We start from the raw sequence: 26,815 nt of genomic DNA, 5'->3' as shown, positions 1-26,815 counted from the left end.
GTTTGATCAGAGGATAGAACCAACCTAAATATTTCCATCTGAAAATTATAAATATAGGGAATTAGAGGCTTACCAAATTGTTTGAAGTGGAGAATGAATGCAAACAAATAATGCACTATAAATGCAGGGATGGTAGGACATGAACGCTAATGGTCTCAGTTACCAGATGCAATAACATTTCTCATTCACAAGGAAGACCTGTAATGCTTCTGTAAAAATATCTCACTGGCTATCTACAATAGGTCACAAGTTTTTTTGTTTGGTTGTTCATTTTGTTTTGCTTTTAACCACTTTATTCAGGTATAATTGATATGCAAAGAACAACATCTATTTAATGTGTCCAATGGGTGAGTTTGGACATATGCAAACACTTTTGATACTATCACTGCAATCAAGATAATAGATATATCCAACATTTCCCAAAGTTTCCTGTGTCTCTTTGTGGGTATATTTGTGTGGAGCATGGGATTTTTTTTGTCTATTTTTGTGATAAGAATACATACCGTGGGATTTACTGTCTTGATGCATTTGAAGTACTCGATGACATATTGTTAACCATAGGCATCATGTGCTAGAGCAGATCTCTAGAACTCACTAACTAGCATAACTGAAACTTTAAGCATCAGACCTAGTTAACAATGGGATGGAAAGCCACACACTTTCTATCACTGCAAAGGAATAACAGCTTCTACTCCTGTTTTGGTTTGTAAATATCAAGGAAGTGATTCTCACTGGTAAAATCTAATCCAGAGTCTTGCTATAAACAAAGTTAGAGAATATTGTTCTAAAGTTTCCAGACATTTTGGTGAGGAAAGAACATAGTGGAAGAGGCTGAGACTGGAACACAGACAAGAGGCAATCCAGAACATTCACTTCATCAGCCTTCTTAAAGGCATATGTACTCTCTACAGATGCCAGATTTTTAACTTACAAAAAACAATTATGCAATCACTGTTATGGACAATAGCATAAAGGGGAACTCTAAGAATTTAGGGAAATATTAAAAATGGGACATGAGGGTAGCCTGGGTGGCTCAATCGGTTGATTGTTTAACTCTTGTTTTCAGCTCAGGTCATGATCCCAGGGTCATGAGTTTGAGCCCCATGTCAGCCTCCACATCTAGCTCCACACTGAGCATGGAGGCTGCTTCGGATTCGCTATCTCTGCCTCTGCCCCTCCCCCTGTTTATACACTCTCTCTTGCTATAAAATTAAATAAATAAATACAAACAAAAATGGGACGTGAATAGATCCCAGGAAACAAATGAAAGAGGACATTAAAAAAAAAGCAAAAACAAAAACAAAAAACCCACTATAGAATCTGGGTGAACATGAAAGCAGTCCAGACACAGATAGCACTGCTAATATAACAAGAAACATAAAAGACATGATCAAGAATAGTGAGAAAGGGGCGCCTGGGTGGCGCAGTCGGTTAAGCCTCCGACTTCAGCCAGGTCAGGATCTCGCGGTCCGGGAGTTCGAGCCCCGCGTCGGGCTCTGGGCTGATGGCTCAGAGCCTGGAGCCTGTTTCCGATTCCGTGTCTCCCTCTCTCTCTGCCCCTCCCCCGTTCATGCTCTGTCTCTCTCTGTCCCAAAAATAAATAAACGTTGAAAAAAAAAAAAAGAATAGTGAGAGAAAGGAAATAAAAATTAATAAAGTGATAAATAAATTCTGAATGAAATAGTTAAAATAGAAGGCAGAAAAGAAGATCCAACCACTCTACCTCATTGGTATCCTTGAGGAAAGAATTAAAAGAATAGATTTAAAAAATAGAATATTTAATACAGCAAAAATTATAGAAAATAAAAATAATGTTTACACATGCAAATTTAAGGGGCATATCTTTTCTAACAATAAAGATTTGGCATAGAATAATCAGAGATATAGCTGGTTGAAGGTAGTAGAATTTTCTAGTATCAATAAATAATTCTTAAAACAGAGAGGCAAATAATTATAGTAATCTATACTAAGAAATGTCAGTCTTGTATCCTACTTCTCCATTGCTACATCCAATGACAGAAAATAGTGACACAATGAGATTTCTCCAAGACATTTTGTAGTAAATAAACTATTATTCAAGATAAAAAATCGTGGTGGAAAGCATACTTGATTATATTAGAATTACTTCCCATCAGTACTTCTTTTAGAAAGTACTAAATACTGCCATTAAAACAAGCAAGAAATTAATGAAGTGATTTTGCCAAAAATCCTGGAGGTGATCACTGAATCTGTTTCTGCAGGAATAATACCAATATAAATATGGTCTCAAACAAGAGTATTTTTTTTATTTATTTTTTATTTTTTTTCAACGTTTATTTATTTTTGGGACAGAGAGAGACAGAGCATGAACGGGGGAGGGGCAGAGAGAGAGGGAGACACGGAATCGGAAACAGGCTCCAGGCTCTCAGCCATCAGCCCAGAGCCCGACGCGGGGCTCGAACTCCCGGACTGCGAGATCGTGACCTGGCTGAAGTCGGAGGCTTAACCGACTGCGCCACCCAGGCGCCCCAAGAGTATTAATGATATGAAATCTGCATATACAGAAACAATGTAAACTATATGAATAAAGGAACTATATGCAGAAAAACCATGAAACAATGATAAAAAAAATCATGAAGATCTATATACATGAAAAAATAATTCATGTATGTGGATTGGAAGCCACCATAGGATTAAAATGTTAATTCTTCCCAATTTTATCTACAGAATCTACATAATGCAAATAAAAATCCCACCAAATTATTCTCTGGATATCAATAAACTGATTCTAAATTTTACATGGATTATTAAAAAAAATACTAGAATATGAACACAAATCTGAAGAAGTAGGGCACTGGAGAACTCACGTTACCTGATTTCAAGCCTTACTATAAGCCATAATAATGCACCACTGTGGCATTGGCAAAAGGCAAGATGTGCAGATCAATACAACAGAATAGAAAGCCTAGAAATAGGTGTATGAAAAATACAGTCAACTGATAATTGACAAAGAAGCAAATTCCACCAAAAAAAAAAAAAAAAGGAAATTAAGGAAATAATTTAATTTACCATTCACAGTATTAACCTACAGAAATAAGTAGTTTTCTCATATAAAAGCCACACATAGAAAGTATATCAGAATAAAAGGTCCACTAACAATTGCCGAAACTGTTAATGTCTCTAGATACAATCATGACATGAAATGAGCTTGATCTATGTCAAGGAATATTTAAAATATTACTTAAAGACCCAAAGATGGCATAAACAAATACAATGCATATCATGTTCTGCATGGTAATACTCAAAATAATAACAATGCCATTTCTCCATATGTTCATCCATAAATATAATAAAATCCCAATGAAAATAAAAATGGCATGTTGTGGGAAAGAGGTGAAGCAGCAGATCTGGTTTTAAAGGTCATAAGAAAAAATAAATCAGCATGAGCAGCCAGGAACCTTATAAAAAACAGAGTAATAGAAGTGCAGAGGGGAGTAACCCTACAAGATATTAAAGCATAATATAAAGATGCATAGATCAAAGTCTAAATTCTAGCAATACCTCCACACAATTCTAGGATTTAGTACGTACATTTAAAATCTAGGGGAAGAAGAGATAGATGATTTCATAAATTATGACGGTGCAACTAGACCGTCAGATGGGAAGGGAAGTCCCTTTTTTTAAAGACAGAGACAATTTTCAGCTTTTTTTTTCTGACAAAAATATTCAACATGTACAATTGATAAAGTAAAACATATATTTATACTTATAAACATTGTGATTTATATTTAATTTGTATAAGTTCAAAGAATTTCCAAATTTATGTATATTGAAAACACCGTATTACATTTTATTTGGCTTACGAACTAGATATATTGTAAAGTTCAGACAGAAATGTAACCCGATATTGCAGTATTGGAAAATGAGCAGACTTCTCACATGATCTGATATTTCGATAGTTTTTGCACTTTCCAGTCCATAAATAATTTCCATTTTAGGTATAAATGATGCCTAAAATGGGAAGGGATATATGACTTCAACTTAGAAGGTGTTTTTCAGAAATTCAGTTTGATGATGAGAATTTATTAGCAATAAATAGTCCTACTCAATATAGTAGCCCCTATTGTTTCCAGTACTGATCTTTAAAGTTTTTAAACATTTAATTCTGCTACATAAGTGTATTGATCTGACAAATTGGAGTTATATGCCTTCAGATTGTAAAACAATCTATGGAATCGTTATAATACCGATTTTCCCCATTAACTTCTGTTTTGTCGTAGTGTCACTTAATGTTTTCTGGTTGGTCTATATGTTCAGTTGGGGACATATTTAAAGAATATACAATAAAAATTAAAACAAGTTACAAGAGTCTACTAGTTAAAACTACCATGGTAAAATTCAGAGACATTTAAGTGAAAATTAAGAGAAAAATGTGTTTCACACATTGAGTGAATTCAGTGAAGAGCTTGTAAAAAAATACAGAGAAATCAATGATCTTCTAATATAGAAGCAAACACCAGTTAGCTGATAAGACCTAGATATATCAACTAATTTAATCCTAAGAAAGCTCACCTGATCCTAACTAATCTTTACATGAGCTCACTTAGTACATGCTCAGAAATTCTTAAATGGTTCCATTTTTAAAGATTTGCAGATTACCATATCGCTAAGGAAATAGAAATGTGAAACCTAGGCCATTTTTACCTTTAACAAAAGAACCCCTTTTGACATCTTAATGAGACGCTGAAGCTTTCATAAGTCAAAAGTTGGTGAACCACATGTTTTGGTCACTGCTGTGTTACTAGAGCTTAGCACAGAGTGGTGAATAAATGTATGAAGAACGTATGAATGATTGAAGGAGGAAATACAGAAATGAAACTTAAACATGATGACATACGATAAACTCCAATTAGTTACAAATTAAATGATCTAATAAACAGGAACTTGTCCTAAATAAAATTTTATTATCAGTTGTAGAATTTTAAATATTAATGCGTTCTTAATGATTTTCTTTATATGTCCTATGTTTTCAGTGGACTAATGAAGTAAATAAAGCCCTAAGCTTTGAAAGAATTTCCTGACTGGTTCAAGGTTTATGTGTGACAGTAACAGAAGCAGGACCCAAGTTTCCACAATTTATTTTCGATATCCTTTACTGCTTTTAATGATAATTATTGAGTATTTGGAAAAGAAATAGATTTTGTATACACAGAGATTATATGATGTCATAAAGTTTCGGTTCATGTCTATTTGTTTTATTGTCCTCCTTATTATTTATTTTTTTCTACTTCCTTTTGTTTCACTATATAAAAAAGCAATCAAAGTTAAAATGAAGACCAATGTAGTATCACATTTCTCCCAAACATTGATTCATAATATCGATTATGTTTCAAGGTCTTCATATATTAAGGAATTAAAAAGTAGAAAAGGAGTTTTTTTTCTTTATCCCCAGTTATCTTGCATGATGGATACAGTGCCATACTGTATTGATTAATGAAGGCTATAACAAGAATTCACATTACACTTTGTATTTTAAATAGTCAACCTGAAATTATGTGTTATATGTCTTTGTTATTTATTCAACATTGTTTACATTCAGAGATTGCTTACATTATCAGAGACTGGTCTGACCTATAACACATAGGCTGGTCCAAAGGGAAAGTAGTTGGATACAGGCACTCCAGTGAAAAAGCAAATTTTCTGAAATTGCATGAATTCAAGACTACTTTTGAATGGGATTCTGTATCTTTCTATTGGGATCTTCTTAATGCATGTGGTATGATCTTTATAATGACAATTACGTCTGAAAGAAGTTTCCAGAACCTTAGCATGGGAGAGTCAATATGATGATAAGTAAAGGAAGTAAAGTGCTATAAAACAACTCCCAAATTCCAAATCGCTCATAGAATTCCTTCACCTTTCTTTCTTATAATTAGAAAAATAGATATTGTATTTAATAGAATTATAAGTTCTAAATCAGTGGAAATGCATTTCCATGATTAAGTCAACTACAATAGTAATTTCCGCTTTGTAAGCCTTATTAGTGACCCTTAATTTTTCATGCACATATTACTTTAGAACATATTAAATTGTACAAGTATATCAGTGTTAGGAAAATATCTGTTCATGTAAGATTAGACTATGACCCACAAGAAAAGTCATTATAATCAAAAGTTAAAATTGCACTAATTTCTCTTTAATCTTTGTGTTATATTTATAGTCCTCAGTACTACACGAACAAACTGTTTTATTGCATAAAATTATCCTTGCATACGGTTCAAAAGTTATTACATATCTTTTTTTGAAAAACAATGGTGCCAGCCATTTATTTTCTGGTGAATTCATCTCTTTTATGTTCAAGTGGGATTGGCTCAAACCTCCAAATTCCATTTCAAGTGGAAGTCCACATCCATCATCATTTCTGCAGATACTCAGAGATATTGGTTCTTTCGTTTACCTTGTTTATTGGATTTAAATGTGTTTTCACTTCACGGCTATTAGAATAACAAAGCGCTGACACCTGAATTATGCCAAACACTGTGAAGGATTTGGAAATTCGGGAACACATCCCTGGTGAAACAGTAACTGGTATATCAGATTTGGAGAGCAACCTCCCAATGAAGGGGCCCCACACAGATAGGACAGGAAAACAGTTGAAGCAGAGAGACAGAGACAGAGATGGACACAGAGACAGAGAAGTGGAAGGTGAAAGAGAAATTAGGTTTCTTACTCTTATCAAATCACAAGGCCACCTCAGGAGCGATTCACTGGAACCGTACCAACCCATGTGATCCCTGGTCTCATATCCACCCCCTTCTGCCCAATCCTTTCTTTTTTGTCTCTTTGTATATTGTCTCTTGCACTACAGCTCATTGAAATCTCTCCAAATTTCCTTTAGGAATAGCTTTATCAATTCTCTTGTTTTTTCTTTTTAATTTTCTAATAGCTCCTTGGTCTCTCGTCTTCTGACGGAGTTTATGTAGTACTTTACCAAAGGAAAGGAATTCCTTTTGCTAGATATGGGGTCAGCAAATGCTTTCTTTTTCCTCCTGCCTACAGGAGAAAACTTTTTAAATTCTTGTCAAGAAAATACAAATTTTACTATTTTGAGGTTAATTCATAAAAAGCATTCTTCTATTGCTTACTGGGAAGTTCTCTAAGGACTTAAAGATATAGTTACTATAATCAATATAAAGAAGCTATAACTTAAAACCCTAAAACCGTCTGATTTAAAGTTTACTTCATTCTACAGAATTAAAATTTTGTGGTATTAATTAAAAAAAATGTAACCTATTAAGGAATTAACTTTTAAGGGACAAGTTGCAATAGAAATATTCATTTTGCTATATCCTATGAGTAGATTTGGGAAACAAATGATAGATTGTTTTTTTAATTTTGTTTATTTAGTTTGAGAGAGAGAAAGCAGGAAAGAAGCAGAGAGAGAGAGAGAGAGAGGGAGAGAGAGAGAGAGAGAGAGAGAGAGAGAGAGAGAGAATCCCCAGAAGACTCCACGCTGACAGTGGGCTTGATCTCACAAACCATGAGATCATGACCTGAGCCTAAATCAAAAGTCGGATGCTTAACCAGCTGAGTCACCCAGATGCCCCTAAAATGATAGATTTTATGGGTGACCCTCCACTAAATGTAATCTCAATCAGAAGATCCTAAGTTCCTTCATAGATTATGGTCCATTCCTTCCTTTACACTTAATATAAAGAACTACAGAAAGCTACTTCAATTAGGGTAAAGACCAGATGGCCTTCTTCCCTCCTGGACAGGAAGGAAGAATTAATAAAATGTATATTCCATTGGTATAATGAGAATACACTGCACAGATTAAGTCACTCAGGTTTACCTAGTCTGGTCTCCAGCATCCATCGAGATTCTCAGGAAAGTACTAGAGCTTTTCAAACCTCACTGAGATTTTGAGTCAGTTTTGAAGTAATACCATGTCCCTCTTTAAGATCAGAGCTACTCCAGTTTTAATGTGCATTCAGACCTTTGGGTTCTTGTCAAGGAGGAGCTCCTGATTCAGTAGATATCCGATGTGATCTTCAGTTTTGCATTTCTAACAAGCCCCTGGGTGATGCTGATACTATTCAGTCCAGTTTCTATTGGGTAGAAAGGCTTTACTGGAAGTGAGAGAGATGCAAATATTAGGTAAATTATAGAGCTCCCTATATGTGCTTGGAGCTTACTTTCGTTTAAAACTTTGGTCTTGTCGCATCGGCGTTCTCTGATAATTAATGTTTTTTTTTTTCTTTTTGTTTTGAAATGTAGATACATAGGTCCTTACAAAAGTAGTGCAGAGAAGACTCATGTACATTTCCACCAGTTTCTCCCAATGACTACATTTTACTTAATTATAGTATAAGGGCCAGCCAGAAACTTGACATTGGTACAATGTATAAATATGTAGTTATAGGTCATGTTTCAACACGTGTACAGATTCATGTAACAACCAGTGCAGTCATGTTACAGAGCTATTACTTCACCACAAAGATATCCTTCCTGCTCTCCCTTTACAGTACAACCCAATCCCTCCCTCCACCATCCCTAACCCCTGACGGCTGCTAACCTGTTATCTATCTCTATAACTTTGTCATTTCAAGAATGGTATATAAATGAATCTCTCGATGTTACCTTTGAGGATTAGCTTATTTCATTCAGAATAATTCTCTGGAGATTTTTCCTTATCATATGCCATCAATTGTTTTTGCTTGTTTTATATTTTGGGTACTATTCCATGTTAGGGATGTACCACAATTTTGCTTTTTGTTTCTTTTGTTTTGTTTTATCCTTTTGCCCATTTGAGGCATTGTGGTTGTTTCAGTGTTAGGGTCTATTACAAAGATAGCTGCTATAAATACTTGTGTGCCTGCTTTTGTCTGGACATAGTTTTCATTTCTGAGAGAAATGGTCAGGAGTAAAATTACAGGGTCATATAGTAAATCTATGTGTAGTTTATTTTGCAGACTGCAAAGCCATTTTCCAGAGTGGCTGTGGCTGTATCACTTTACATTTTCATCAGCAATGTACAAGTGATTTATTTTCCTGTATCTTTACCAGCATTACATGGTGTCACTATTTTGTGTACTTGTTCTAATAGAGGTGTAGTGATCTCTCATCGTAGTCTCAATTGTCATTTTCCTACTGCTAATGATGTTTTAGCATCTTTTCATGTATTTATTGGTTATCAATATACCTTCTTAGGTAAAATATCTCTTCATGTCTTTTGTCCATTTTTAATTGATCATTTTTTAATAATTGAATAGTTATTTTTTTATTTTTTTCAACATTTATTTATTTGTTTTTGAGGGACAGAGAGAGACAGAACATGAGAAGGGGAGGGGCAGAGAGGGAGACACAGAATCCAAAACAGGCTCCAGGCGTCGATGTGTCAGCACAGAGCCCTACTCGGGACTTGAACTCACAAACCGCAAAATCATGACCTGAGCCGAAGTCGGATGCTCAACAGACTGAGCCACCCAGGCACCCTCTCTGTACTTTGTTTCTGCTTTCTCTTCCCTTATTTCCTGGGGTTACTTGATTATTTTTTAGAAATCCATTTTTATTTATTTATGGTGTTTTTGAGTGTCTCTTTTCATAGATTTTTCTAATGGTTGCTCTAGATATTTCTATATAATATATATACATATATATATACACATATATATGTGTATATATATATATATATATATATATATATATATATTAACGGGAGACTTTAGAGTCTAAATGTTAGAATGCCAAATACAGTGAAATTTATGTGGAGCAAGAATCATTGCAAGTCCATGGACTCTTAATAATTTCAAAAATCGTATGAAAGTAACTACCATTGTAAGCGTCAGTGTTTAACAAGTCTAAATTCTAATTTATTTGGAGTACTTGTACTTCGCTTTCTGTGTACGTTCTGTGTACTTACCATGGTGCTCATCTGTTGCTCCACAATGTCTTAGGGAATCTTTGGCTTAAGATAGTCTTTTAGATGGAAAGGGTTTTTAAAAAAGAGAGAAATATTTTACTAGAGTGATTTATAAATCTGTAAACCTACCCATGGCCACACAATGTCATCTAAATGACATCTGTTCACTACCAAGAAATCTGAAAAACTAGTTTCCTATCACTGCTGCCCTTGCCACTAATCTGCTCCAAAATGTGCACACTGGCTCTTCTTCATCGTGCCGCCTAGCTGCGTGCCCGTGGCTGAGATGGCCACACCAGATTGACTTGCCCCCGTTCATTACAGCTCAGTTTTATAGCCATAGCCCTTCCACTTGTTATTACTTTGTGGCAGAAAATTCTCCCATTAGTTCAAGTCCGAGCACTTGTCCCTGCCAGACCAAAGCCCACTTCAGCCCTGTGCCATTTTGGGGATCCTTTCACTTTAACTTCCTAGCTACAATCAAAAAAGAAAAAAAAAAGTGAAGTTAATTCTTTGCTTTTCTTGCTATAAATACTTCATCAAGTCACATAGGTTGAGAGCTGATACACGTAAGTTAAAAGAACTGAAACCATTTTTTTGTGAGTCCTTATGCTTCAAAGAAATAAATCCTTTTTCCCTGTCACTCCCAACTCTTTCCTTCCTCTGAGTTTAGTTTGCACATTTAACTTTTCTTAAAATATTCCTCAATTTTAATCCAGTAAGTAATTCATATTACTACATTCATCCATTCATTCATTTTAAAAATAATTCCTCCAGTGAAAGCATTACACATTACCAAATGTCTGAAAATGAGTGCTGATGCCTTTTCATTAGTAATGAAAGAGAAAACAATAATTTGCACACTTGTAGGCATTTGATATATCAGGTTGAATTTGACCCGATGAATACATCCTCAAACAGTGCTTTTCAAACTTTAATATGGGGATGTTGTTAAATCCAAACTGTGTTATAGGTATGACATAGGGCCTCAGACTTGCCATTTCCTGGAAACCAGTCAGAATGATACAATCTGAGTGGCAAGGTCCTAGGTAATTTCAACTGAATATATCATCTTCGGGCAATCTATGTTGTCATTTTTTTTTGATATCTGATTATTTTAATAACAACCCTTGAAAATAATGTAGGGCAAGTAAAGCACAATCCTGGAAGAAGAGTTCCCTCTGGGTAAAAATAAATGAATGTTTATTCTGTTTTAAATGGTATCACTACCATTATTCCTTTTATTTTGCCTTTAAATTAATTCCACACAGCTTGAATTAAGAATTCATCATTTTGTCTTCTTCAGATTTGTCTGTTTAAAAATGACTAATGCAACAGTTTGATTGTTTAAGTAATATTCTCTTGAAGGATTTGTCTGATATATATTATTTAAATAATGGGGCGCCTGGATGGCTCAGTTGGTTAAGTGTCTGACTTTGGGTCAGGTCATGATCTCGCAGTTCACGAGCTCAAGCCCAGCATCAAGCTCTGTGCTGTCAGCTCAGAGCCTAGAGCCTGCTTTGAATTCTGTGTCTCCCTCTATCTCTGTCCCTCCCCCACTCACACTCTGTCTCTTTCTCTCTCAAAAATGAATAAACATTTAAAATTGTTTTCAATAAAAAAATAAATATTAACAAAGGTATGGATATAGATAAATTCTCATTTACTGTAAATACTTGATGTGTGTTAACTTAAAAAAAAAGACCAGATTATTTTGTGTTAAGATAAATTATTGAAATTCAATTTTCTTCAAACCATTCGAGTATTCATATTCTTACTTATGTGATGACCTATTATTTTAGATCATTTATCACTATTTTAATAATTTCTATAATTTTCTTATAATATTTAATTTCATCGAAAAATTATAAATAATTATCTGTATGAAGTTTTTTTAAGCAAATTTGATTTCCTAATAGCACTGTAGCCTTAATTATACTTCAAAAATGACAAGGCCACTTAGAAATACTAATAAAACATATTGAATATTCCTTTGTAGTCTATTGATCCAAAGGAGAAAATTATTCTTTATACTAAATAGCTCTGCATCTTGTGGAAGTGGAAACAGATACAGGCTCATTAAAAAATATGTATTTAAAGTCATTTGCAAGATCCAAATTATATAAGAATTTAGCTTCTAAGAAGAAACTGAAATTAATCCCAAACTCTAAAATTTTGTACAACATGTAATTCTCAGGTAGCTTGTGCCTTTCTTAGTTGAATTTTTGTTTCTATACTAGCCACTTTCAATATCTACCAGGTATCAAAGTTTTACTAATATTTTACCTCTCGTAATTCTACTCCTAACACCCCCCAGGGTGGTTGATTTATGAAATGCAGTTACACAGTAGTGAATTTTTAAGGAGATACACTTAAATATTGCACTTTGGGAAGCTATCCATTAATATCATATAAAACTTTTCAATCCATTGTCTTTTATTTCCTTTTGTTACCACAAGGGTCAGAGATACAGCTTTAGTGTAAATACAGTTTTCTTAGTTCATTCAGATCTTCAAGTACAGTTATCTCCTTAAAAATTGTTCAAGCAGGGCAACTGGTTGGCTCAGTCTGTTAAGTATAAGATTCAGTTTCAGCTCAGGTCACAATCTCAGTTTTGTGAGATCAAGCCCCGCCTTAGGCTCTGTGCTGACAGTGCAGAGCCTGCTTGGGACTCTCGATCTCTCTCTCTCTCTCTCTCTCTCTCTCTCTCTCTCTCTCTGCCCCTCCCCTGCTTGGTCTCCCTCTCTCTCTAAGTAAATAAATAAATAAATACACTTTAAAAAATGTTGTTCAAGTATAACATAAATAGTCAAGAATAACATTATCAGTTTTCTATCTCTTACTATGTAATTGTATCTTAATGGGCATTAGAATTTTGTTGCAGTTTCAAACAATAAAGACACTAGTAGTTTCTTATTAGAGAAATTCCATTTTTCTTAGTATTTGTGAAGATTTTCTTTAGGAAATGATTTCAAGACCATTGAGAAACAACATAGTACAGTTAGTCTCATTAATTTATAGTTTCAACTCCATTCTGACTTAAGATATTTTGACATAACTCACTCGTCCTATTAACCCCCATATTCTAAAAGAAATAATAACAATGGGTGTTTACTTTCCTATACCTATCTATATACAAGCATTAAACTAAAAGTATCAAGTCCTAAGTCTAAGAGATTTGGTGAAGCTCAAAATCTGGAGGCACATCTCAAAAGTTCATGTCAGAATTCAAGATTTTATGAGTAAGAAATAGGAATCTAACCAAGAAAAATTTGCCAGCTGAGATAATTAATATGACTAGAGTCCAGAATAAAAGGATTGGCACATGTAATATAACCCATGCTTATTATTATCCATGCTGGTTTTTTAATATTGTAGAATCCATCGCCATGAACTGCTTTGCATTTTTGATTATTCAAATGCTTTATCTTATTCATGATAACTAAAGTGTCACTGTTTTCTCCAAGGAGTCTGATAAATATTAAAACACTATATCTTTTGTTAAATGTTACAATCAGTATACCATCTTATAATAAATGTTGTCTAAAATTATGTGTTAACTTACTTCTTATAATTGGTTTTTATGTTGTTTTTCAAAAACTCCTAGCATAGAGAAGTAAAAGTAGGCACAGAGGTGGGCACATGCTGGGTATAAATAAAATAATAATGGATACTTTAGTTAAGTGGCTGAGAGCAGTGACTCAGCAGCCAAATTGCCTGGGTTTGCATCCAAACTTTATCATGCTCTTGGCCTTAAACTTCACCACTCTGTGGTTAGTTTCTTTATTAGTACAAATGAGAGTAGTCTTTCCTTTTAGGTTTGTTGTGATTGTAAATAAACTAATACATTCAAGAATTTATGCCAGTGCCAAAAATAATAAATAATCTTTAAAGGGTAGCTATTATTATTCAACAATTACATTTGTGTTGATGATCTTCTCATGATGTTGCTTACTTTGTATATGCAGTCACTAAGTGATTTATCGTTCAGATTCTGAGATATTAATTGCAACTATCTGAATAATAATTTTGTTCTAAATAGCAAGTGATAAAAGACCCAAATAATTTCCCTAACATTTGGCTCAGATTCACTTCACTTAAAAATAACCAAAATTGATTTCCTCAGTAAGTCCTCTTTATTTTGTACAATATCAGTTTCATTTGGGTTCTATGAACTCATTCTCTGTCATTCATATACAACGGTTAGGGCTAGTATCTTGCCCCTGCACATCATTGTCCTGTTGCCAGATTGCCCTTCTACAGCACAGAACTGAAAAAAAAAAAAAAAAAGTTTAATGAGTCAGTGTTTCCGCAGTGCTCTCGGGGAGAGGATAATTATTGACATATACTTTCATCATCCGTGGGATAATTAAAGGCAAATTGATTGTGGTCTCAGATAAGAGTTACCGAGGTACTCACATCTGAACTCACACTTAGGAAAGCTCTTGTACCTTTGGCTTTAGATTTGCACACCCATCCACAGAGCCAGCAGTGCAGAATATAACTGGTGTTGGTGTGGAAATGTACAGTCTCTTTGTGCCTTATTAAATATATGATCTGGGTAAGTATATTATAAACTTAAAGTTAGACTATTCGAAGGAAATGTGCAGTTGGTTGGTATCACATGCAGAATTTCTGAAATTATAGCCTATTTTAATCCAGTGGGTTTGTCTGTTTCCTTGTTGTTTTCCAAACTAGAATTCCCTTAGCTGAAGGAGGAGAAAAGATACTTAAAAAAATAACTATGTATGACTCAGCTATATATTATCAGAAAAACAAATAATGATGCAAAATGGGAAGAGGTGCTAATCAATACATAAGGGATGTACTGGGCAGTATGATTGTTTGAGCAACCCAAATAATTGATAGAAATAGGTGAAACACAGCTTTGCGTTTGGCTGAAACCAAAAAAAGGGAAAAAAATGTTGTGACTGGGGAATAATGATTTTTCCAGATTCTGTAGAATAATAGTATAATTTTAGATAATATATAATGCCCTCTGTCTAAATTTAGAATACATTATAGACCCTATTTTGATAAAACTGGAATGTGTAACTACCTATTCTAAAGTAGTTGAATTATTCTTCATTTGTGTTAATTTCTTAAAGAAGTCTAATATGTAATATATGTATATTTTAAAAAGTATTAAATATCAAGAAAAATGGTATTTAATGGGCATTATTCCCTACCAGTGTTATGTTATGGAAGTTACAAAGTACTTGTATATACTTGTGAATATAACTTTGTATTTTTAGTTTAATACTTAATACAGCAGGACTTTGTAAATATCTACAGCTAATCAAAACTAGCTTAATGAGATATCAGAACTAGATAGAACACTGCTATATATGAGAAATTACAACCTCAAATTTGATTCAAATGCTGTGTATTGTGAACACTAGTTAACTAATTTAAAGTTCACAAGCATATCACCATCTCTACACTAGGGAAGTTCCCTTGTCTGTTAAAAAAAGGGATTAATAATAAATTGAACAATCTGAAATTACCATTTTATGCATCAAAATGATCAAATAACAGCAAGTTCATATGTTTCAAACCTTAACGTTCCAGTTTCTTTGAAAACAAAATTGATACAGAGGTAGTGCCTTTGAATGTTAATTTGTATTCATTTCAGCATTGCTGTAATAGCAGGGGAAATTGTCCAATAAATTATGATATTAAAACTATGCCTTAAGATAATAACGAAACTAAGTATAGTATTAAGTGGAAAGAAAAAGTAGAGTGCAGGGTTGTTTTTTTTTTTTTTGTATTATAAGGGAGATATAGATAGATGATAAAAATAAAGATAGAGATAGATTATAGATATAGATATGGACACATGCTCATATTTTAACTTCTTTGATATTAAAAACCTTCAGAAGGCAGGAGCTCTTCTGCATGGGGAGAAATGATAATTTGTTTTAAGGTGGACAAGAAAGAAGTTTTTTTTGTTTGTTTTGGGTTTTTTTTCCAGCTATAATGTTTCAGTGTGAATAATTGTGAAGTACTTGAATTCATTCAAAAGTTATAAATTAAAATGAGGAGCATCTGGGTGGCTCAGTCGGTTAAATGTTTGACCCTTGGTTTTGGCTCAGGTCACATCTCACAGTTTGTGGGTTCAAGCCCTGCATCAGGCTCTGCGTTGACAGAGCCTCTCTCTCTCTCTCTCCCTGCCCCTCCCTGGCTTGCTCTCTCACTCTCTCTCTGTCAAGAAGTAAATAAACATAAAAGTTATAAATTAAAACCAAAGAAACAGCTCATTTGTCTTTCTTTTCCTCATGCCTCTTTCTTTTTACCTGGTCTTTTACCTCACTCTAGTTGCATTGAGTACATACAACTTTTTTCTGTTTGAAATGTTTAGAACTTTAGACTTTCCCTTAACCTTCTAGATTCTTCTAATATTCAGACTTCCAAAACTTCAGTATGTAGCAGAATTCATGCTCAACTCCATAAATGACTCATCATTATCCAAGATGCAAGAGAAGAGGTAGTAACACAGTTTACTTATTAACTTATTATCCATTTAGATTCTGTTTAAATTCCTCTCTTTTGCTTTTCCCCCTTTGTACCTCAATGTCAAACTTTTCAAGAAAGACACACCCATTGGGGATACCTCATTAACATTTAAGGAAACATCTACAATGAGAGGTCTCAAACCACATCAATGTGTGCAGGTCCTTATCAAGGACTCCTCTACAGATTCTTGCTTTGGCTTAGATATCAACCCACAGAACAGTAACTTGTGACAATTGTAGCAAGGTCTTACTGCATCAGACATGCCACACCCACACAGAAAAATTCACCTGTGAATATTCATCCAAATGAGAGCTCTGAGCCTAGGAAAATCTCAGTTTCTCTGGGTATCACTTTCGTATACAGTCTTTATTAATTTCCCCACAGTTCGAGTGACTACATCATGTAGACCTTTGAGAAGATGATAAACCATTTATTGATGAGGTTTTATTGAGAGGCTTGAAGAGCATAAGGACATAATGTGATTTACATTTTTTTTTAAATGAACCTCTGGCTACTCTGTGGAGAACATAATCTGAGGGGGAGAAAATGGAATTGAGTGTATTGGTGATAAATTTCTTCCCAAGAAAGTGCAAGTGGAAAGCAGGCTGGCGTAAATTGTTTGCTTACTGACTAGGGTGATAGTTGTTCTCAAAACTAAGATTTGAAACAAGATAGCAGAAGAGAAGTTTTGATAGTGAGCATGAGATAAATTTGGACTGTGTTGATTCTTTTGCTCCTAGGACATCATAATTGTTTCATAGTGATAATATTTTGTTACACTAGAGAGAGGACTCAGATGAAGATATAAATTTAGTTTTCACCAAAGGATATATACATAATTATTCTTTTTAAAATACATGTTTACTCCTAATATAACATAAAACTGAAGTCATTCTGTTAAATACTATTTGTTTTAGAACAAAAAGAAGACTTCTTTTACTTTATTCTCCAATTTAAAACCCAATTCTGGTCAGATTGGGCCATCACAACTGTAGGAACATTCATGTAGTATTATTGGTGAACTGGTTGAGCATGGACTGGCTTAACAGTGATAGTCTAGGGGCCACAGTCTTGGGAGACGGACCCACACTTTCATCGGCATTACTTCCAGAAGCCCCACCAGGTTCTTAACAGTGAAAATTCAGAACGATTCCCTTGTAGAGCTGGTTTGGGAAAGGGAAAACAATCATTTTGAAATATCCACCACCTTTCCAATAATAAGGGGCTAGTCTCCAGGAGGAAAGAGTTTCACAACCCTAGTCCCAGGTAGAGGAACGACACTCTTACTCTTAAATTCCCTGTCATCTTCAGATCTCCTCTAAAGGATGCTACGAAGGTAATCAATAGGGGTCAGGACTTCAAGGAGGTGTATTGAAAATGAGGTAGTCAGGAAAGGGAGTAAGGAGGAGGGGGAAAAGCTGTACCACTGGAGAAATACTTGTGAGGATCACAGCCAAGAGACACAGTCTCCCCAAAAGACTGCAATTTAATCACAAAACTATACGAAACTCCCCTCCCAACACACCTTATTACCATACCAACAGGGTTCCTGTATATTGACAATGAATTACAGGGTAAAGCGCTATAGAATGCAGATTTCATCTGAGGTAGTTATCTTAAGGAAATTCCAAGACAAAAACAAGAATACTAGAGGAATTTGAAGCCTTGACACTCACAGTCTCAGCAAATTCATTAGAGCCCAGCCAGTAGCCAGACTAACATAGAACATCACACTACAGCCCTATTTACTTCAGTTCCTTTAACCCAGAATATCATGTCTGCCTTTCAAAGGAAAAGAAAACAACAACAGCAAAGCACAATTACAAAGCATACTAAGTGACCAAAAAAAAAAAAAAATGTAGTGTGAAGAGTCAAACTATGCATCAGAACAAAACTCAGATAAGAAACACAGATTTTGGAATTGCTACACAGGGATTTAAAATAACTATAAGTAGCATTAGTATGAATGAAACACACAAAAACAAAAGATAAGTGGGAAAGTGCATTGGAATGACTCTAGGTAGAAGTTCAGGGACCAAAGAGTCGGCCATATAGACTTTAAATTTTATCTGAAAATTACCTGAGAAGGAACATATTTCAGAGAAATATTTTCTGCCATTGAGATTTGCTGAAAGCGCTATTTGAAATATCAAATGAGGTATGGAAAATGGGGTCATCAACCATATGATATAAAAAAATCTGAGTTGAGAGGATATGGAAAATGTTTTATAAGAGGAAGAAGCCAGTTCTAACGTTTAAAAAAAAGTGTTGAGCAAATGCATATATGTGTATTCTATGTTTATTTCTGGAAAGTAAATATATTCATATTGATTAGGTATATTACATCTTTTTATGGAACTGTAAAATAGATCCTTAAGAATTCACTAGAATAGCCTTTAAATTATGCTTGAAGTTGAGATGATGGCTTAAATCGATGCTATCCAAAAGTGACTAAATAACAAATCATTTCCGGCACTTTCAAAAGCATATAACCATGCTAAATTTATTAAATCTGAATTTCTGGATGTTGGTTGTGGATATAGGCATTTTATTTTTTAGGTTTTTAAAGTTTTTTTTAAGTTCTCCAAATGATTCAAATACAACAGGTGTTTGAGTATTGAGAAGTACTGATTTAAGTAACCCAAATGATAAAAGGATTATACAAAGGTTAGTTAACAAAAATTGGTAAAAGTGGGAGTGATGATGACTTATATAGTCCATAAAATAATATTTCAGAATTGGAATGAATGCAAATAAGTGAATAAATATTCATTGCATCTTTTTTTTAAAGTTCATTTCTTTATTTTGAGAGAGAGAGAGAGACCACAGGTGAGAGAGAGGCAGAGAGAGAGGAAGAGAGAATCCCAAGTAGACTCTGCATTGTCAGCCCAGAGCCTAACATGGAGCTCCCTCTCATGAATCGTGAAATCATGACTTGAGCCAAAATCAAGAGTCGGACACTTAACTGATCAAGCCCACAGGCACCCTTGTGTAACTTTTTTAAAGTATTCAAAATATGTTGTTTATTTGGTAGGTACAATGAAATCAATAGCAGTAATACTCAGAAATCTAAGAAGTGATTTTTCCGGAATTGATACTAAAATATTTGCCACTCAGCAGTGTACCTTTGTTTAAGCCAATTCATTCAAAACATTTTCAGATTAATTTAAATATTATAATTCCTTAATGACTAGAAAGAAAAAAAATGGGGTCTTTTGGAACATCTTCATCATTTTGATATTGGTTATCAGGTCAAAAGGGGCAAACTTTAGGGGGGCCTGGGTGGCGCAGTCGGTTAAGCGTCCGACTTCAGCCAGGTCACGATCTCACGGTCCGTGGGTTCAAGCCCCGCGTCGGGCTCTGGGCTGATGGCTCGGAGCCTGAAGCCTGTTTCTGATTCTGTGTCTCCCTCTCTCTCTGCCCCTCCCCCGTTCATGCTCTGTCTCTCTCTGTCCCCAAAATAAATAAAAAACGTTGAAAAAAAAATTTTAAAAAGTGGCAAACTGTAAAAAAGTTACTGATTATGGGGAAAATATACTGATTATGGGGAAAATAAAAGTATTAATAAAATGCATTGGGGGATAGGATAAATACTGTTATTCTGGTTTATGTTCCTCCCTATTGAATACATGCATTTAGTAGCCACTCTTTTGTACATACCATTAAAGATTATTTTCTTAGCAAATGACAGAAACCCAACTCAAATAGCTCTAGCCAAATGGAATTTTATTGTAAACACTGAATACCCACATAGTTACAAGATCAAAGAACCGAGAAGGAATCTTTGTCGTCGGGGGTCCCATTGAGGGAGTGGTGGGTAGTGGTTGCATGCCATTCTCTTATTTTTGCCTTCATTTTGCCAAGAAGTTCTTGCTAAATGATTCCAAGTGTAGTTTTGCAATATCAGCAAAAAAAAAAAAATTCTTTCTCCCAGTGTTTATATAGTAGTTCTGGAAAATTTTTTTTTTTCCTGCTACGAGTTGGTCATTCGTCTATCCCTAAAGATTTGTTTCATATATAGATAGACCTATACCACATGGCCATTGCTATGTTTTCTGTAACTAGAATACAGAGGTTGGGAAAATTTATATGCAGAGCAAAAAATGAACTGCCACAGTTCACTCTGCAATGATTAAGAAAATAGTATAAGTATTGAGTTAACCATCTCTCCATTTTATCAATAACCCATCTTGAAAAAATCAATGCCCATTTCTTCCTTTTTGAATTATGTTACTATAAACAATAAATCTGTATTTCCCCTAAAGGCTCAGCAATGTTGAGCACTACACAGTATTAAATTTATTTTATATTGTGAGGTACCAAATAGAAACTACTGATGAGTTAGTCAGATAATAATAATTCTTCTTTTCCCTTAAATCAGTACTTTTCAAACTTGCTTCTAACAAGTTTGCAAATGTTGATGAAGATGCCGGTCTGGAGGTCACAGTTGAATACCTACTGCCCCTATCTCTGCAATCTATATCAATATGTTAAGAAATGTTTCCTTTCATAAGTTGATTCAACCTTATAACATCATGATTATCAGGAAATATGTTAAAATAATTTATGATGAATAAATAGTGGTAAAATCTTATAGATGATTACAAAGGATTCATGAAATATTGAGGGTTGTTAGGTCAAGGTGCAATAAGTAATATAAAATCCAAATAAAGTTGATTTTGACAAAAACTGATTTTACTGATTCAAGTGTTAAAAATATCCAGGGATGGTGTTGGCTTCCATCAAGACTCAAATAATGTCACCAAGGTTGGAGGTTTCTTTTTCTATACTTCTCTTCTGCAGATTTCATTCTCAGATTATGATGAATGCCTTTCCTTTGCATTCATCTAACTAACATGGGTGTCTCCAGACACTCCCCCAGTGGTTCCAAAAGGTAGTGGAAGTCACAACCTCTCCTTAACCAGAGCATGCAGGAGAATAGAACATGTATCTTATTTGCCATATTTGTTCATGCTTCACTGGTCCTGCTTGGTTATCCAGTCCATCCCCCTAGGCTAAGAGGATGCAATACACTAATTCACATGAGGAAATCAAAGACCACTTCTGTAGCCAAAGGTGGGAAAAACTCTCCTCAACCATAATGCGTCAAGAGTCAGAGGATTGCTTCCTCTAGAAGAAAATTGAGATACCAGTTTATCAAAAGAGGTGTCACTCCTGACTAGATTGAAGAGGAAAGAAGCTGATGTCTTAACCATGCTAGTTAATTAATATCAGTTATATCATCCTTATGATTAGATAGTTGTAATCCTATACATGAGCAAATACATTTTAACACATATACATCAAAAGGAGGGAAAAACAAGTTGATCAGTTAAACTTGCAATTATATTCCATTAATTTTTTAATGTTTATTTGTTTTTGAGAGAGAGAGAGAGAGAGAGAGACAGAAACAGAGACAGAGCATGACTGGGGGAGGGACAGAGAGAGAGGGAGACACAGAATCCAAAGCAGGCCCCAGACTCTGAGCTGTCAGCACAGAGCCTAAGGCGGGGCTTGATTTCATGAACTATGAGATCATGACCTCATGGCCTGGGCCGAAGTCAGAGGCTCAACCAACTGAGCCACACAGGTGCACTGATATAGTCCATTTAATTAGTCATCATTAGGGGAGTGATTCTCAAACTTCAGCAAGTTTTATGAAGAACCTTAAAATTTTATAAATATGCAGATTTTTGGTTTCTACCCCCAAATATTCTTACTCACAAAGAATATAGTGGTTCTTTATTTCGTTATTTTTAACAAACACTGCAAATAACTCTCTCATTCAATCAAGCCCCATAACATACAGTGCTGAAAATGTTTTTCATTCAAAATTCATCTTTAAGTTCAGATTTTAAATGTAAAATTCAGGCAGAGTAACATGGTGTACATGTTAGACTGTTTTTATTGTACGAGAGTGAAAGCAAATTCATAGAACAAGAAAAGGAATTTTTAGGTTTATGGGGGAGGATTAAAATAAGCTTAGTAGGATCAGTATCTTCAGTCAGTTTGTGGACTCTCACTGCTTTAGACTCCCTACTCTCAGCCATGAAATGACTATAGTCTCTGAATTTACAATCTCACACCACCAAATGTATGGAAAAGAGGAGAAAAATGAAAGCAGCAACTCCAACAAGTGTATTCAATGTCTCTTTGATTCTTATTAGGCAGGCAATGCACTTATCCCTGATCCAAAAGTATTTGCTGGAAGAATGAAATCTATGGAATGACCAATCAGAACCAAGGATATTGTCAATTTACTCTGCCCTCACAGATTGGAGTGGGGGAGGTGTGATATCTCAAATGAAAATCAAAAGACTTTTCTTAAATGAATGGGGAAATGGATTTTGTGAACAAAGTCAACCTGATATAGTGTAATGTGATGTGTTTCTTTTGATGACATTAAAAATTACCACAAACGTAGAGGCTTAACACAAATGTATTATCTCACTGTTCTGCAGATCAGAGGTCTGACATGGGTCTCACTGAGCTAAAATGAAGGTGTTGAGATTTTTCTCTGAAAGCTTTGGGCCAGGGGTTTCCTTGTGTCTTCTGTTGTTGACAGAATTCACTTCTTTTTTTCTGTAAGACTGAAGTCAACTAGGGGCCGTTCCCAGTTTCTTGAAGCAACCCTTGTTCCTTGGTTTATGGCTCACTTTCTCCCCTTTCTGTACCTTCCAAGCCAACAACAGAGTTGAACCTCCCCCATGCTTTGTACCTCACCTAAGTTTTATCCTGTCTATTCTCTCCCTGATTTTACCCAGGAAAGATTTCTCTGCCTTTAAAGACTCATCAGATGAGCTAGATAAGTCCCCATCTTATGATATCTACTTTAATCACATCTGCAGAGTTCTTTTCCCCTACAATATAACATATTCACAAGTTTGGGAAATTCAGGCACAGCCTTTATTTTTTTTTTATTATTTTTTTTTTTTGGGGAAGGTGGATCATCATTCAATTTACCACACATTGAATGTTGTTATAAATTGAATTTCTGTGCTTCATTTTTCAATATTGTTTTTGTTAACTCTATAAACGTAAATTCTGACTTTATTGGTAAGTCATAAACTGTGAAGATTTTACTACTTGCAAGCTAATAATTCCTTGTCACAACACTAATTACATGTATTTATAATATATACATTTATAGTAATAAATATATTGATATTTGTTATATACATTATATATGTTAAATGTATATAATAAATATATATTCTAAATGTATAAATAAGTTTATGATTTATAAGTATTTAGTTTATATTATATATATGTATATCCTGTCAACACACATAAACAGATATAAATGTGGATGTGTTACAGAAAGACACAAAACTGTTGGAGAAAAAAATCAGTCCTTTTATTAATCACAACAAAACAACAGCCAGAGACTATCTTGTTGTGATGACGGTTGGACGTAACCTTTACACACAGTGGAGTATGTACCACAGTAAAGTAACCACAAAATTAGGAGTTGTTGAGCTTTTATGGGGCTGCTGGCATATCTCCCCATTCTCCCCTCCAGGGAGATAGATTACACAGTACTCTTAAATATAAGTAAATCTCCTCTGGGAGAAAAGAAGGCAGGTGTCTTAGATTTATTACTAAGCAAATGTCTCTGAAGAGTAGGAAGGAAGGACTTGATCTCTAAATCTTTCGGGGAGTGGGATACACTAACACTCGCTTCTAAGGCATGTCTGCTATCCAAAGGTCTTTTGCTCAGAATGTCCAGATCATACAAAAACACCCTAAATTTAGGAAGGATATGTCTCCCACCATTGATGTTCTTATTTTAAGAATTCTCTATATGAATAAAAACCAGATTATTCAAAACTTCAAAAATAAACGCAAATTTAAGTGGAGGAAGTGTTGTCTCTTTGATAAAATATAGATTCACTTAGAAGTAGACAACTGCCATTTCTTTAAAATCATAATTTGTAGTTCAATATGTATATTAGACACTATATATTGGACTATCTCTAGCTACATTCTATATATGAATGCTAAGAATGGATCACATATTGCAGTTTTCACTATGTGGCAATGAAAACGCGGGCATGGTGTACATTAACTTCAACCAAAACTCAGGATATTTGAATTTGCCAAGAATTTTGACCTGGGTAATTATTAAGTCTTCAAATCATCAGTGAACTCTTCTGGAAAATTACTAAATCTTCAAATCATCAGTTAATTCTACTGGAAAGGTATTTTATAATATATAAGAGAACTTCCATTTCTCTGATTTAGTTATAAAGCATCAAGTAAAATATATTTATTTAAATATATACTTTTAATGTATGTTTGCTTATATATATATATATCTATGCATATACATATAATCTTTAAAAATTATCAATAAAGATACCCTCATGCTTATTATTAGATAGTGTCTCATCTAAGATGTGAAATCAAAAGTAAGTAATTTCTAATCTGTGCAACCTAAGAACAGAAATATCCTCCACTCATTGTAAAGTGGTTTCTTAAGTCTTATTGTATATTGTCAAAAATGAAGTGTAAAGATGTTAACATTGAATTTACTCTGAATAATACCTCAGTTGTTTTTGCTCTGTTATCTGTAAGCTGTTGCTTTATCTCAGATTTTATCATCATCGACAAAAACCCTTACCTTCTCATGAAACCTAGAAATGTTTGTTTTATTTAAATAGAGCAGATTCAAATTCTTATTATTTTTGATGCATTGTTTTCACTCCCTTTAGAAAAGCAAATGTAATGTTTGCTACCACAAAAACTTGGGCCAGATGAACAATAAAATACAGTAATCCAACAGAAGGAACCAGCGGCTTTTCACATTTAAGTATATTCTTTATTCCACACATTGAAATGGCATCTCATTTTTCAGTGAGTCCCAGAACAGCAGGCATATACAACTCCATCAAAGCACATGAATCAATAGACTAAACAAGTTACACTGTAGCCGTTTATACATCAAACCACTTGTCTATTTCTTTGAGCAATATCATCAAAATCAATATATCCCCCAATCTACAGCTATTCCCCAAACTAGTCTTTCATATTATATATTCAAACAGCTGTAAACAAATTAATAAATTGCTGTGGACTTTTGTTTTCTCTCCTCCTGAATTTTAATTGATTTGTATCACTGGAAAACCCATGCAGGCTTGTTAGCTTGGCTTTTTCCCCCCCTTTTATGGCATGAAGACGAATACAATGAATAACAGCTTCAGCCTCACACTTCACTAACCACTTGTAGTTTTGATGTTAAACTCAAAGAGAGTTCTGTTAAACGCTTAGTGTGTAATTTTCTTCTATCATTGAAACACAAAGCAAAAGAGTTTTCTTATCTAGACCATAGTGATGAGTCCTATAATGCCAGTGAAGCACGAAATGTACAGATGCCATTAGAAGGCATCCAATCTATGCCAGCTAATAAAGGAGTGATTCGGTAACCGACATCGGCAAAAACTAGAATATGCAAGAACAGTTAATTACTAAATCTCCTACTTGCATGTTATATTAAGGAAATTACCCTATTGAATTCCTTCTTCCTTTTAGTGTTTTTGTTTGTTTGTTTCTTTATCGGTGCTGTGTTTTGTGTTCTTATAGTGAAACGGTATTATTTAAGTTTGGAATATTATGCCTAGAAAAAAAAAACATTCAACCAACCCAACAGTTTAACTGTATTTAATCTTTTGTTGCTGTGAAAAATAATTAGGTTGATTTCAGATGAGGCTTGGGTTTGATACAATCATAGATATAAAATCACTGATATTGTGGGGTAGTAGACAAGAGAGCATAAAAGGCAAAGGATTTGGAATTTGGTTGCAATGTAGCTGTTAACCATTGTCGTGGGACTGGTGTTAGCCATGTCATGGGACTGGTGCTAGTCACAGGTTGTTCAACTGTTAAGTGTTGATGCTTATACGTACCTCTTATGGTTGTTTCCAAGGTTAAAGATGAGCTGTTATGAAATATTTTGCACAAAATACAATAAAATATTTTTTGTGCATATCCTCATCCCACCATATTTGTTTGCTCAAGTAATCGACAGAATCATAGCTCTTTTATGTTAAGCATTGAGTGGACAGGAATCTCAGGGAATTTGTCAGGGTCATACAAGGTCCCATGAAAACAACTTCAGTCAGTCATTTCTTTACTTGTGTTAGGTCAGAAATACAACGCAACCACTGTCTCCCAACAAAAAATGAAAACGTAAGTATTGGTTTGCTTATGCTCTTAATAATTTCTGCCTTTGGGGTTTATATTTGAGAAGGATTCCAGAGTTGTGAACAGGTGATACAGGAATCAAAGCAAGTACAGCTATACCTCCTCTTTAAAAATCTTAAATAAAGAAGATGTGCAGTGCGCTGAATGTCTCCCCTCCAAATTCATATGTTTAAATCCTAACCCCTAATGTGA

Source organism: Lynx canadensis, chromosome B1, assembly GCF_007474595.2.
Source record: "Lynx canadensis isolate LIC74 chromosome B1, mLynCan4.pri.v2, whole genome shotgun sequence".
Taxonomy (NCBI): Eukaryota; Metazoa; Chordata; class Mammalia; order Carnivora; family Felidae; genus Lynx; species Lynx canadensis.
This window is presented reverse-complemented; position numbering follows the sequence as displayed.